This window comes from Mustelus asterias, chromosome 8 (assembly GCF_964213995.1).
Source record: "Mustelus asterias chromosome 8, sMusAst1.hap1.1, whole genome shotgun sequence".
Taxonomy (NCBI): domain Eukaryota; kingdom Metazoa; phylum Chordata; class Chondrichthyes; order Carcharhiniformes; family Triakidae; genus Mustelus; species Mustelus asterias.
The window spans coordinates 83,426,237-83,439,914 of NC_135808.1; the positions used below are offsets into that span (position 1 = coordinate 83,426,237).

The 13,678-nt window shown below is 43.8% G+C and overlaps 1 pseudogene; it reads left to right on the forward strand.

The window, feature by feature from the left end:
* The first annotated feature begins 1,543 nt into the window (after positions 1–1,543).
* Positions 1,544–1,717, forward strand: LOC144498114 (U2 spliceosomal RNA; annotated as a pseudogene).
* Positions 1,718–13,678: the final 11,961 nt, after the last annotated feature.

Genomic DNA, 13,678 nt, shown 5'->3' on the forward strand with positions numbered 1-13,678 from the left:
TACAAAATGCAATTCACTCTCCCATTGTTCTGCTAATTCCTTCCAGGATTGTTTCCAACAATTCACCTCAGTGCTTGCCTGCATTTAGCTACTGCACCAGTGACCATTTCTTAACATGTTTGAGCTTCCTCTAACCTAGTGTCTATTGTTTTTAATTCATTCACAGGGAATGGGCGTCATTGACAAGTCCGATAGTTACTTCCCAACCCTAGTTGCCTTCACGAAAGCCTCCTCTGTAAACTGCTTCTATCCATGTGGTAAAAGTACTCTTGATGTGGAGATGCCAGCGTTGGACTGGGGTAAAAACAGTAAGAGTTTTAACAACATCAGGTTAAAGTCCAACAGGTTTATTTGGTAGCAAATGCCATTAGCTTTCGGAGCGCTGCTCCTTCGTCAGATGGAGTGGAAATCTGCTCTCAAACAGGGCACAGAGACACAAAATCAAGTTACAGAATACTGATTAGAATGCGAATCTCTACAACCAACCAGGTCTTAAAGATACAGACAATGTGAGTGGAGGGAGCATTAAGCACAGGTTAAAGAGATGTGTATTGTCTCCAGACAGGACAGTCAGTGAGATTCTGCAAGTCGAGGAGGCAAGCTGTGGGAGTTACTGATAGTGTGACATAAACCCAACATCCCGGTTCAGGCCGTCCTCATGTGTGCAGAATTTGGCTATCAGTTTCTGCTCAGTGACTCTGCGCTGTCGTGTGTCGTGAAGGCCGCCTTGGAGAACACTTACACGAAGATCAGAGGCTGAATGCCCATGACTGCTGAAGTGCTCCCCCACAGGACACCGTACACGGTACCTACTCTTGCAACTCGGCCAACGTTGTCTACCTGATACATTGCAGGAAAGGATGTCCCGAGGCATGGTACATTGGGGAAACCATGCAGATGCTACAACAACGGATGAATGAACACCGCTCGACAATCACCAGGCAAGACTGTTCTCTTCCTGTGGAGGAGCACTTCAGCGGTCACGGGCATTCAGCCTCTGATCTTCGGGTAATCGTTCTCCAAGGCGGCCTTCACGACACACGACACCGCAGAGTCGCTGAGCAGAAACTGATAGCCAAGTTCCGCACACATGAGGACGGCCTAAACCGGGATGTTGGCTTTATGTCATACTATCAGTAACCCCCATAGCTTGCCTCCTGGACTTGCAGAATCTCACTGTCTGTCCTGTCTGGAGACAATACACATATCTTTAACCTGTGCTTAATGCTCCCTCCACTCACATTGTCTGTATCTTTAAGACCTGGTTGGCTGTAGAGATTCGTATTCTAATCAGTATTCTGTAACTTGATTTTGTGTCTCTGTGCCCTGTTTGAGAGCAGATTTCCACTCCATTTGATGAAGGAGCAGTGCTCCGAAAGCTAATGGCATTTGCTACCAAATAAACCTGTTGGACTTTAACCTGGTGTTGTTAAAACTCTTACTGTAAAGGTACTCTTACGGGGCTGTTCAGTTGGAAGTTTCAGGATTTTGACCCATCAACAATGAAGGAACAATGATATGTTTCTAAGTCAAAATGGTGGGTATCGCTTCTCGGCCTTTTGGCTAAGATCAAGTGTAGTATGGTCGGCACCCCATGGTCGGCCGCACTTGGTTGAGGTCATTAGGTTACACTGAGGCTTCATATGTTTCATATGAAGCAATTTTTAAAAGCGGCATCTCGGCCTTTTGGCTAAGATGCAAATGAGCTCAAGTCTTGGAGAAGGAACCTCCCCCTTCTCCAATCAGCTTGGCTCATGTAGATCAGGCCCAGGACAGGGTGGTTTGGTTGCTCGCCCTGTCTTGTCAGCCTGGATCTGAAATGTCTCAACTTGTTGAGACTCTGAATTGGATTTGATTTGATTGAATTGGAAAAGTATTTTAAAAAATGGTGGGTAACTTCGAGGAGAACTTGCAAGATGATGGTGTTCCCATATACCAGCTGCATTTGTTCTTCTAGATGGCAGAGCTTACAGTTTTGGGGGGTGTTGCTGAAAGAGCTTTAGTGAATTGTTGCACACTGATATAGACTGCTGCAACCATGCACAGGTGGTGGAGGGAACAAATGTTTAATGGCCAATAAGCAAGTTGTTTTGACCTTCTTGTGTGGCTCAAGTGATACTTTTACATTTTAAATCTCCCTTAAAAATATTGCCATGCTTTAGCTTTCAAGAGCATACCCTTTAAAAATGTTGCATGCAAGTTACGGAAATTCTGCTGTCAATCATTTTTCGATACGTAAACATGGCTTGGCAGGCAAATCTAGTTAATTCTTGTTAATGTAGCCACAGAGCACATTTAGTATTGGGTTCTTGAAATCACTGAAGAAGACATTCATCAAAGTTCCTGACACAATATCAGTCATAATGCCCCTTGGAATTATGTGTTTCTCATTCCTGGTTTGAATCTGCTAAAAATGAGAATTGCAGCTGTAACTTGGGATCAGCTGACTCAACATAGGTCAAGCCTTAAACCTGGAACCTTCTTAACTGTACAGTGATTCAACTGGTAGTTGGATTTCATTCTATAATTTGATCCCCCCCACCCCGCCACCCACCTGTCCTAATGATAAGGTACAATTGTGCATTAAGAGTATTTTCAAATGGCCACTGTCTCTTCTGTGATTATCTTGTACGTCAGTCACAAAGCTGGCCATAAACACCTCATGACCTCTTTATTGTCTCCTTCACTCTCACAGTCATACCACTTCCTAATCATTGTCATTGTCAGATTTTTCTGCATACTATGCCAATATTTGTCCAATTGCAACCAACTTGATAAGAGGATTAATCTTCAGCTATGTCACACACTCCAGGCCAACATAATCTTCTCACTGTAAGACAATTGCTGTTGCAACAAGGCCACTCCTCATTACTGCAATAAAAGCAAATTACTGTGGATGCTGGAATCTGAAACCAAAAGAGAAAACGCTGGAAATTCTCAGCAGGTCTGGCCTGACGACCTCATTACTGCAATATTGGTGGCTCTATCCTCTCAGGTCACAGGTAACATCCTTCCTGCACAAAACATTTCAAAGGGATTCTGCTTCTATACCTCCATCCGTTTTCAGAGGCATGCCTATTGAAGTACAGCAGATAAATGGACGTTACATTTGCATGGGCGGGATAGCTGTGAGCAAAATGACAAGAATAAACCCTAAACCAGGAGGGTTGCAGGTTCAATCCCAACTGGGGTTGAGTCTCTACAAATCGTCCCCCTATCCCTTGGGCTAGGGCAGAGGAAGATGAGCCAGAATTCCCAATCCTGATCACCGTCCTGCAATTCCTCATGGAAAGTGGGTGAATGTGAATGTTAGATTAGGACAGGATTAGCTTTACTGTGACAAAACAACCCAGAATGCCTATGAACTCATTACCCCTAGCACAAAAGCGGCAGCTTCAGGAGATGAAGAAGGAAACTGGAAAGAAGAATCCTTTTGTCTAAGAACAGATTGCAAGCATTACTATCTTCTAACCTTTCCCCTTACCTTTCTGCTTGAAATAACGCAGTGTAGATCTCTCAGCTCTCAAAGCCAGGCAGAGACCATTTCAACTGTGTTTTTCCTCATGCCGGTAGCTGTAAGAACTCCAGTGATATTGAGCCATTTCCAGTTGCTTTCAGTGACTTTTAACCAGTTTCTAAAATGAAACAGCAATATATCAAAGCTGTATGACCCTTTGCGCCATTTATGAATTATCTGTTTTAGAACGTTGTGATCCGACCATCTTTTATCTGTGGCATAATAGATACTTTGAAAATACGGATCAATATGGAGTAAGTTCACTGGGTGTAGTTAATGGCTGTCATTGGGGCACTCTGACATTGACCTGTGACCTTTTGAAGAAAAAGAAATCTATATACACAAAGGTTGTGACACCGATGTTCATATTTTACAGATTTAGGCTCTAAATGCATTTAAATGTTATATTTTTTAACTAGTTTATTTCTTAAAGAATATGAATTTGGGGGATGAATAATATATATTCCATTGATTTTGTGGCAGGATCATTGAAATAGGTTCATCTCATAGTTCTGATGTAAAAATGGCTCCCTAATTAATTACTTTAATAAATGTTATAAGTAACGTGGTTTACAGTAAAGAGGAACTGCAAAAGATTGCTGTCATCATGACTAACACACATTTTACCCTTATAGCCTCAAACGGACTGTAACCTTCATTTTGTTTTATATTAATTCCTTGGGGGATATAAGAAGTGGGAAAAGTTTATGCTTCGGTGTTACTGTGCTTTAACATCAGGAACTCTCCTGCTGTTAAGTATCATGGAAAACACATTTGTCCAGCCTGTTCTTTTCACTTTACCCCCTCCTGTGGTGCAAGACTGATCACAGCTTGATCCAGAATGATTCTTCTGTTAGGGACAGTTCACGGTGAGTTACTCTCAAAGTACCCCGCTGCTAAACATTCTTCATTAGTTTAATATGACAAAGACAAACATTATAACTAAACCTAGTCTGTGCTATGAGGATGATCATTTTTAGAAATATGTTACTTTATATCAAGAATGCGGTTGCTTCAGCAACATTCTGTGTGAATAACAACATTGGAGCTTTGGATACTACTTCTCCTGCCTATTAGTCTATCTCTTACGTATTCAAAATTACTCCTGTTCCATTCTTCCAAACTTACAAATACGCAATTTTAAATACTCAGTCTGTTCGCTCCATCTTAGAATCCCTACACTGCAGAAGGAGGCCATTCGGCCCATCGAGTCTGCACCAAATCTCTGACAGAGCATCTTATCCAGCCTCTCCCCCTGCCCTATCCCTGTAATCCCACGCATTTACCCTGCTAACCCCTCTAACCTACATATTTTAGGACACTTGGGGGCAATTTACCAAGGCCAATCCACCTAACCTGCACATCTTGGGGCTCCTCAATGTAGAGCTATCAAAACTCATTTTTAATATAATTCACCATCATACAAAATAACGTCATGTTGTTATACAACTCTGGGACATCACAACTGTGGCACACCATACCTTCTTCATTCTACCATTTTCTGCTGCAATCTAATATTCAATTTTGCTATCATCGAGCCATCATTTTTGTATTTTCCTTAAGTTCTTTCCTATACTTTACAACCTTGGTGGTGCCACGTCCTAGGTGCATGCCCTTCACTTAGCTTTCCTAATAAATAAATTGTGCACATAATCACAGATGTTAAATTAACTATCGCCGAGATAGGGTTGTTGAAGCATGGATTAGACTATTGAAGATCTGAAACTTGTGCACTGATACCCAGTACAATTTCTCCACGTCTTTTATGCTCACAGCAGACACCAGGGTCAGATTCCTGAGATATCGACCCTTGTACCAGCAATCTCCAGTTGCACTAGGCATAGGGTCAGCATGTGGGCACAAAGTTGCCCTTAATTCTAAGATTTTATATTAACAATCTCACTCAGTTTACAGTCGCAGGTAATAGTTGAGATGAATCGTAGAATCAAATCATAGAAGGAGACCTTATCCCTGTAACCCCACGTATTTACCCTGCTAATCCCCCTGATGCTAAGTGGCAATTTAGCATGGCTAATCCACCTAACTCACATATCATTGGACTGTGGGAAAAAACTGAAGCACCTCGAGGAAACCCACACAGACACAAGGAGAACGTGTAAATTCCACAGTCACCCGAGGCCGGAATTGAATCCAGGTCCCTGGCATTGTGAGGCAGCGGTGCTAACTACTGTGCCACCATGCTGCCCCAGAATAGTATTGATGCATTTGAAGGAAGCTAGATAAGCACGAGGGAGAAGGGAATCAAGAGTTATGCTGATAGAGTGAGGTGAGGAAGGACACGAAGAAGCTCGAGGGGAACATAAGGATTAGCATAGACTTCTTTGACCAAATGGTCTATTTGAATGTTGGATATTCTTTGTACTTCTATGCAAATACCACAAGATGGCGGTTTGGGAAACAGGAGTCACACTAATGCAGCTGAGAATCCTCTTCTGAAGTTGAGTTGAGGCATGTTGTTGGGGGGCTGGAGTAAGGCAGAATTTTGCTCAGTATATAACTTGCTATATCTGATCTAGTTGTACTTAATACTGAAATGGAGAAGTGTTCTAGTCCTCTGCAGTAACACACTTTGCCTGTTTAAGCACAAAATTAACTCCAAAATATGTTTAAAAGAAGACACACACCTGTAGTAATGTTCTGTATTGCCAACAATCCAGGATTGTCTTGGAGTCTCCAGAAATCCTAGGTTAGCCTTTTGGCCATTGCCTGGGAGAAAATTATAGGGGAATTAAACCACTGTATGTTTTTTAAATGTTGTTTCAGTATTCTTATTTACTATTTATAAGAATATTGCAGAGGCTGTTTGATAAAGTGGCGGGGAAATTCTCATTGATAAATCATAAAGTGTGACCGAGGAGTTTGTTTCTGCAGTGCCTATGATTGAGTTAAAAAGATATCCAGGATTTAAGCTCCATAGACATGGGAAGATCATGAGAAATAGTATTGATAAACTTATAGAAAGAGTTGCTGCTTCTCCAATCCCATTTTAAATATTTGGAGGGCTCCCAGGTTTCATCCCAACTTAGATGGTGATAGCATTCCACAATTGGAATTCCTGGACAAGAAAGAAACTCAACTGGGATCTAGCTTTGGATTGTTATTCACTGGCTCCGGCTGGATAATTTAATATGTGGATGGGGGAAAAGGATAAAGTTGTTATACAATGCCCCCATAGTTGAATAACCTATTGATGCTTACTACCTAGGGTCATTAAGGAAGGATGATTACTCAAGTATGGTACCAAAGAGAGATAACTGACAGTGAAGCCATACCCATGTACGAGTTAGCATCCTTGGGAGAGAAGAGCAGGAGATTTCATAAGAAAAGATCTGGTGTAAACTAATCAAATATTATAGTCACAGCATCGGCCTATTCTCCTGAAGATGCAGGCTTGATAGACTAAATAATCTTTTTTTATTCCAGGCCTCTGGGAAGTACCAAGCCTGCACTTAGCATTTCTGATGGTACAGCTGAGATCCAGAGTCTACCTTTGATGTGCTACTCACTGACACGGTTCATTGGAACATCAATAAAGTCCATCAGCACATCATCAGTACAGAAATTAATTTAATTATACAAGTGGATTTATAATAATAATAATACAGATTGGAGCAGCTGCAATAGCTTTGCACTGTCTCAAATGTAATTTTGAATTGAGATTACGAAGGTAAGTGATCTTGGACATCGGCAACGCAGAATATGAGGGAAGGTTAAGGCTGATGGGATGCAAGTGAGAAGACATCAAAGTGATCAGACTGAGTTTTTGGAGATCACAGAGGGGAGTTACAAAGTTAACTTCGGCAAATTGTTTAACATGATGAAGAATTCTGACAAGAAGGGACATTAACTTAGCAAGTTATGAGAAAGGAGGGAATTCAGACGAAATGTTGTGATACGAAGGATTATCGTGTTGTGATCTACATTCATGAGGAAGACCAATGATGGTAGTGACCGTGGGGTCAATTTTAGTCCAGATGACATTAGAATGGGATATCTGAGATGGTCAATTATATAGTGCAAACTTGTTTGACTTTTTAAAAATAATACTGACTGGTAATTTATATAAAATGTTCTCCTTCTTCCCTGCTCTTTAAATAAAAGTATGTTGTAACACTCTGTCATTTGAAATAAATGATTATGAATGGGGTAAACTGGATTTTGTGTTAGATTAAAAACAATCCTCCAGAATTGTGACTTATTTAGTAGCTGAAGTAATTTATGCATGCTGAAAGATAATGATTTAGCCAGTAATATCCATTAAAAACAGATGTGTACAATAATTTGCAATCAATACCTCATAGATAAAACATTCTTGTAGTGATCTGGGTTAATGAGGAGGTAAAGTACTGGTGCTGGCACTTAGAATGAAGAGCTCATTTGCTAAGAAATGTGATGTTAACCAGGTCGGCACATCCATCGACAGAGTATCCCTCTGTAAGCTGGCATTTCCTTTAAAATTTATTTTATAGCCTCCCCAAAGGGCTGCTGGGTACAAACGCTTCTCAATGTACCGTTAACTCACACAATCTAGGGCATCCCAGCTTTGATTCCTAGTGTGTACCAGGACAATGATTGGAGCGCTATAATTTTCCTTGGGAGGGTTGGGGTGTGGCTGGACATGGAGGAAGTCAGCCAGAGCTCTTGATCCTGACGCAGTCTAGTGACCCCTGCTGGAAAATGCTAGGTGAAGCTAAAATCATGCATGCCCGTGATGCCCTCCATGATGAAGCAGCTTGCCAATGCAAGCCAGTGCAGATTTTCCGATTGTCTGCGGCGTGTCATTAATGCTCAGCTGACTTATCATTCAGCTGACCCAGCCTCATTTTATAGGACCAGCCTCAGTTATATAACATTGGGATTGACATTGGGAGTTTGCCAATAAGTGAGACAGGAAAGCACTTGTAAGCAGCCCAGCCTGTTGAGGAATGTACATTCTAGCATACACAGTGGCTGTCTGGATAACATAATAAAACTCAATCAGTGGCACAATAAAGGTGGAGTCAGGAAATCAAGGAGTAAATTTTACCACAGGTTTCCAGACCCCAACATTGGGGTAAAAAGTGGGTTCTGAGCCCACATTTGCCAGCAGTGGGACTGGCTCAGTGATGTTACCACAGACGGCCCTCCTGATTTGCTGCAGGTAGGAGAGGTGGTCAGTACTGAGGCTTCCCCCCGCCACCACTATTTTGGACCACGGAGCCTTCTGCTCTGATGGCTGTCCAGGCTAACACAGGTAGGTAGGTTGCTTCTTTTAAGCTGATGGCCTCCCCACATGGCAGGCAACGATGCTGCCAGCTCCGTAAAATGGTCTGTAATCGGACCCGAAAGCATGCAAATTGGCTTCCCATGTCTTTGGAATGGGCAGCCAATACACTTCACAGCCAACCACTGGGAAAATGCCCCAGCAATGGGAACTGTGTCAGAGACCCTGATGCAGCTGCCCACCTCGTCCTCCTACCCATCTCCCAGCCAGCCACACACAGGTTGGTAAAGTTAGACCCCAATTAAGTATTTGGTTAAAATTTGGGCCCAAGCAACACTCAATATGAAAAGGAAATGTTTATTTAGGAAGCAATAGTGTGTATGTGGACACTGCCCAGTAGCCTTTCTATATGTAGGGGCAGTGGGTGGAATGCACATGTCCCCTGGAAGAAATCTCAGTCTCGAGCTGACTGACATCAAACAATGCTGCCCCACAGCCAGAACATGTCCTGGGTGGCTGTAACCCGGTGAGAGTGAGATTTGCATCCCTCAGTAAGAAGTAGTCCCGTCCCTTAGAGCTGCAGGCCGATCAGTCCCAACAGACCCAGAACTCAGTCATGGGTAAAAGCAAAATACTGCGGATGCTGAAATCTGAAACCAAAACAGAAAATGCTGGAAAATCTCAGCAGGTCTGACAGCATCTGTGGGGAGAGGATAGAGCCAACATTCCAAGCCTGGATGACTCTTCGTCAGAGCACTTTTTTTCAGTAGTGGGTGCTGCTAATACTGTAGCCGGACCCCAGGATGATGACAACATGGAGAGAGGTAAATCAGAAGTATAGGACGGGGAGGGATGGGGGCATGAGCAAGGGAGGTGGGGGTGGGTTTTGATGGTCAGGCTGGAAGTGATAAAGGAGGATAACACTTCGGGTGCGGAGAAAACTTTCAATGCGTAGCGAACACATCCCTGAAGGATATACCCCCCACCACTCCCCACCCCATTTCCCACTTTTTTGGCAATCTAATTTTAAAAATATCTACTCACTGCCCCAACCTGCCCACGCCAACTGTATGTATTATGGGAATGGGTTGGGGGGTGGGGGGGGGGAGCTAGTGAACAGGAAGGCAATGCACTAGCCACTTGCCTCATTTTACCTGCCCCCTCACCCCCCGCAGAAAACACGCCTGGCAGGAGGGAGGCTGTAGAGTTCAGCCCAGTTCTTCAAAAGCACTTCATTGGCTTTGAAATGCTCTGGGATGTCCAGAGGGTGTGAAACTGGCCAAATGCTGGTAAATGATTTTCTTTCTCTCCCTCTTTCAGTTTTCACTTCTCAGTGAAGGGTACTATACAAATGCAGCATTTGATCTTTGTAGAGGACACAGCTGGTCATTACTGGCATCAGTAATGCCGGACCTATGGTGCGTGTTTGTTGCTGGTGTGCCAGCTGCAGATGGCACTGTACTGTCACTGCTTCACTGGTAATTTCAAGCGTCTGCAAGCAGAGCTGTCTGACAAATCCAGGTGGTTGTATCTGTGCTGGTAGCAGTGAGGATTCGATGGATTGGATGCTGAGCTGCCTGGCATCCCTTTGTTGTTCCATCTCTTTTTCCAAAAAAAAAGTAAATAGGAATTCCCATAAAGCAATCCATCGTGCCAATATTGTGACATTCCACAGCAATGGGATCCACTTGACACAAAGCCTCCTACACAACCGAGCACTGACAAATTAAAAATAAACGAAAATCTCAGAAAGCCGGTCTCAAAATACAGTCATACGTTTTCTTAATGGCTACTTTAAATACATTTCTGGACACAATGCAGCCTCTATCAACCCTGGATGCCCCCTTTCTATGTGTGGGTGGATATGTCAGTGCTAATTCAGGGCAGATGCCAAGAAATTGCATGATATCTGACATCACTGAGACTTCATTGAAGTATTGTAATCCCTGTATTTCTGATAGATTGTGCCCAATTTACACCCATTTATCAGTCACAGCTCTTTGGAAAATCTAGCCTACTGAATGCGAACATATGAAGATTGAGAATCTGTATGCCATTGCAGACCTTTAGAACAGGAACGAAGAAAATTGGGCAAACAAATAAAACTGAAACTTATGTTCAAGAAGGCCTGCTTGATTCCACTTATATCCCTCACCTGTGTTTTAACCTCTATTTGTGAATAAAGACACGAAGTCGACTTTAAATACTTAAACACAATTTCCTTTATTCTGTAGCTACAATAGTAAATGCTTGCAATGCATAAACTTCAGGCAGCACGGTGGCTCAGTGGTTGGTGCTGCTGCCTCGCGGCGCCAGGGACCCTAGTTCGATTCCCGGCTTGGGTCACTGTCTGTGTGGAGTCTGCACGTTCTCCCTGTGTCTGCGTGGGTTTCCTCCGGGTGCTCCGGTTTCCTCCCACTGTCCAAAGATATGCGGGTTAGGTGGATTGGCCATGCTAAATTGCCCCTTAATGTCAAGGGGACTCACTAGGGTTATGGGGATAGGGCCTTAGTGGGATTGTGGTCGGTGCAGTGTTCCTTATATGGGCATTGGAATGTAATATATGCACTTGAGGCCTAAACATGATGGGGTCTGGAGTGACCAGTACTTCTGTCCTGGCTCTATTTGATTGGCCAAATCCAACGATGCAATTGGGTTTCTGATCAATTGAGGGTGGCATGGTGGCACAGTGGTTGGCACTGTTGCCTCACAGCACCAGGGGCCCAGGTTTGATTCCCAGCTTGGGTCACTGGCTCGATGGGCCAAATGGCCTCCTTCTTCACTGTAGGGATTCTATGATTGAAGATTAAGCGGTGGCAGAGCACCAGGGACCCGGGTTCAATTCCCAGCTTGCGTCACTGTCTGTCAGGAGTTTGCACATTCTCCCCGTGTCTGTGTGGGTTTCCTCCGGGTGCTTTGGTTTCTTCCCACTGTCCAAAGATGTGCGGGTTAGGTGGATTGGCCATGCTAAATTGCCCCCTAGTGTCAGGGCTACTAGCTAGGGTAAATGCATGGGGTTATGGGGATAGGGCCTGAGTGGGATCATGGTCAATGCAGACTCGATGGGCCGAGTGGCCTCCTTCTGCAGTGTAAAATTCTATGATTCTAAGATCTTTCAGTATATTAAAAGTTAAATCTCTGCAGGCCATTCAGCCACAACAGCAAAGTGACTTTGAAATGTTCTATACTAGTTTCATCCCAACATCACTCTGGTGTTTCCTTTCTAGGCGGAAGGTGATGGCATTGTGATATTGTCAGTGGACTCGCAATCCAGAAACCCAATGTGTTGTTCTGGGGACCCAGTTCGAGACCCGCCATGGCAAATGGTGAAATTTGAGTTTAAATCATACAATCATGAGCGTGGAATGATTGCCTGGTTCACTTTATGGAAGGAAATCTGCTTATGTGTGACTCCAGATCCCTCTGAAATGGCCACTCAGTTCAAGGGCAATTAGAGATAGGAAATAAATGCTGGAGTATGGAGTTTGCACATTCTCCCCGTGTTTGCGTGCGTTTCCTCCGGGTACTCCAGTTTCCTCCCACAATCCAAAGATGTGCGGGTTAGGTTGTTTGGACATGCTAAAATTGACCCTAGTGTCAGGGGGATTAGCAGGGCAAATCTGTGGGGTTGCAGGAATAGGGCCTGGGTGGGATTGTGGTCAGTACAGACTCGATGGGCCGAATGGCCACCTTCTGTACTATAGGGATTCTATGATTCAATAGCACTCATTTTTGCAAGTTTCTCATTGACCCTTACATGAAGCTAGAGGATGCACATCCACCTACAATTCAAGATGGGCGGCACGGTAGCACAGTGGTTAGCACTGCTGCTTCACAGCTCCAGGGTCCTGGGTTCGATTCCTGGCTCGGGTCACTGTCTGTGTGGAGTTTGCACATTCTCCTCGTGTCTGCGTGGGTTTCCTCCGGGTGCTCTGGTTTCCTCCCACAGTCCAAAGATGTGCGGGTTAGGTTGATTGGCCAGGTTAAAAAAAAAATTGTCCCTTAGAGTCCTGGGATGTGTAGGTTAGAGGGATTAGAGGGTAAAATATGTGGGGGTAGGGCCTGGGTGGGATTGTGGTCGGTGCAGACTCGATGGGCCGAATGGCCTCCTTCTGCACTGTAGGGTTTTAAAAAAAAAAAATTTGGCCATGTACTCTCATTGCCTCCAGCTTCTTCATAAGAACTGTTTAAGGCACTAATGTGAAAGTTTCACAAAAACTGTTCTACGTAATGTAAGTATGTTTCCAATCTAATTATTTATTATCTGGTCTCTTCCAATGGTTGATTCAAAGAAAATAAAAAAAAGAAAGACATTTGGATAGTGCCTTTCACAATCTCCCAAAGCTATTTACGACAAAGAAAGTACTTCTGAAATGTATTCACTGCTGTAATGTAGGAATAACATGGCAGCCGATTTATACACAACTTGCTCTCAGGAAGAGCAGTGTGGTAATGACTAGATAATCTCTTTTTGTGACGTTGATTGAAGAATATGATCGGATTTTTCTGGCCGTTCATGCCAACGGGATCTTCCGGTCCCGCCGACAGCACATCCCGCTGCAGGTTTCCGGATGGTGAGGGATACACTCAATGGGAAACCCCGTTGTCAACGTCGAGACCAGAAGACCCCTCCTCCGGCAAATGGCGGGCTGCTTCCACTGCCACAAAACATGTGGCAGGCTTTGTGGAAAATCCCGCCCAATATCTTAGTCAGGATAACTCCTGAGGGTGAAATCAGATTTGGGAATGTGCGTAAGGCAGGAAGATAGCCTCACCTTAGATAGTTTCAGTCCTGCTTCTTGCAATGGTCTCAGTGACTGCCACACCAGTAACTTAGAGAACTGTCTCCTCCAACAACCACACAAGACGGAGCCATGCTGGTCTCTCTGCTTTTGTGCTTTCAGATGGTCAGGCACTGTAATCTCAGGATGAAGGGT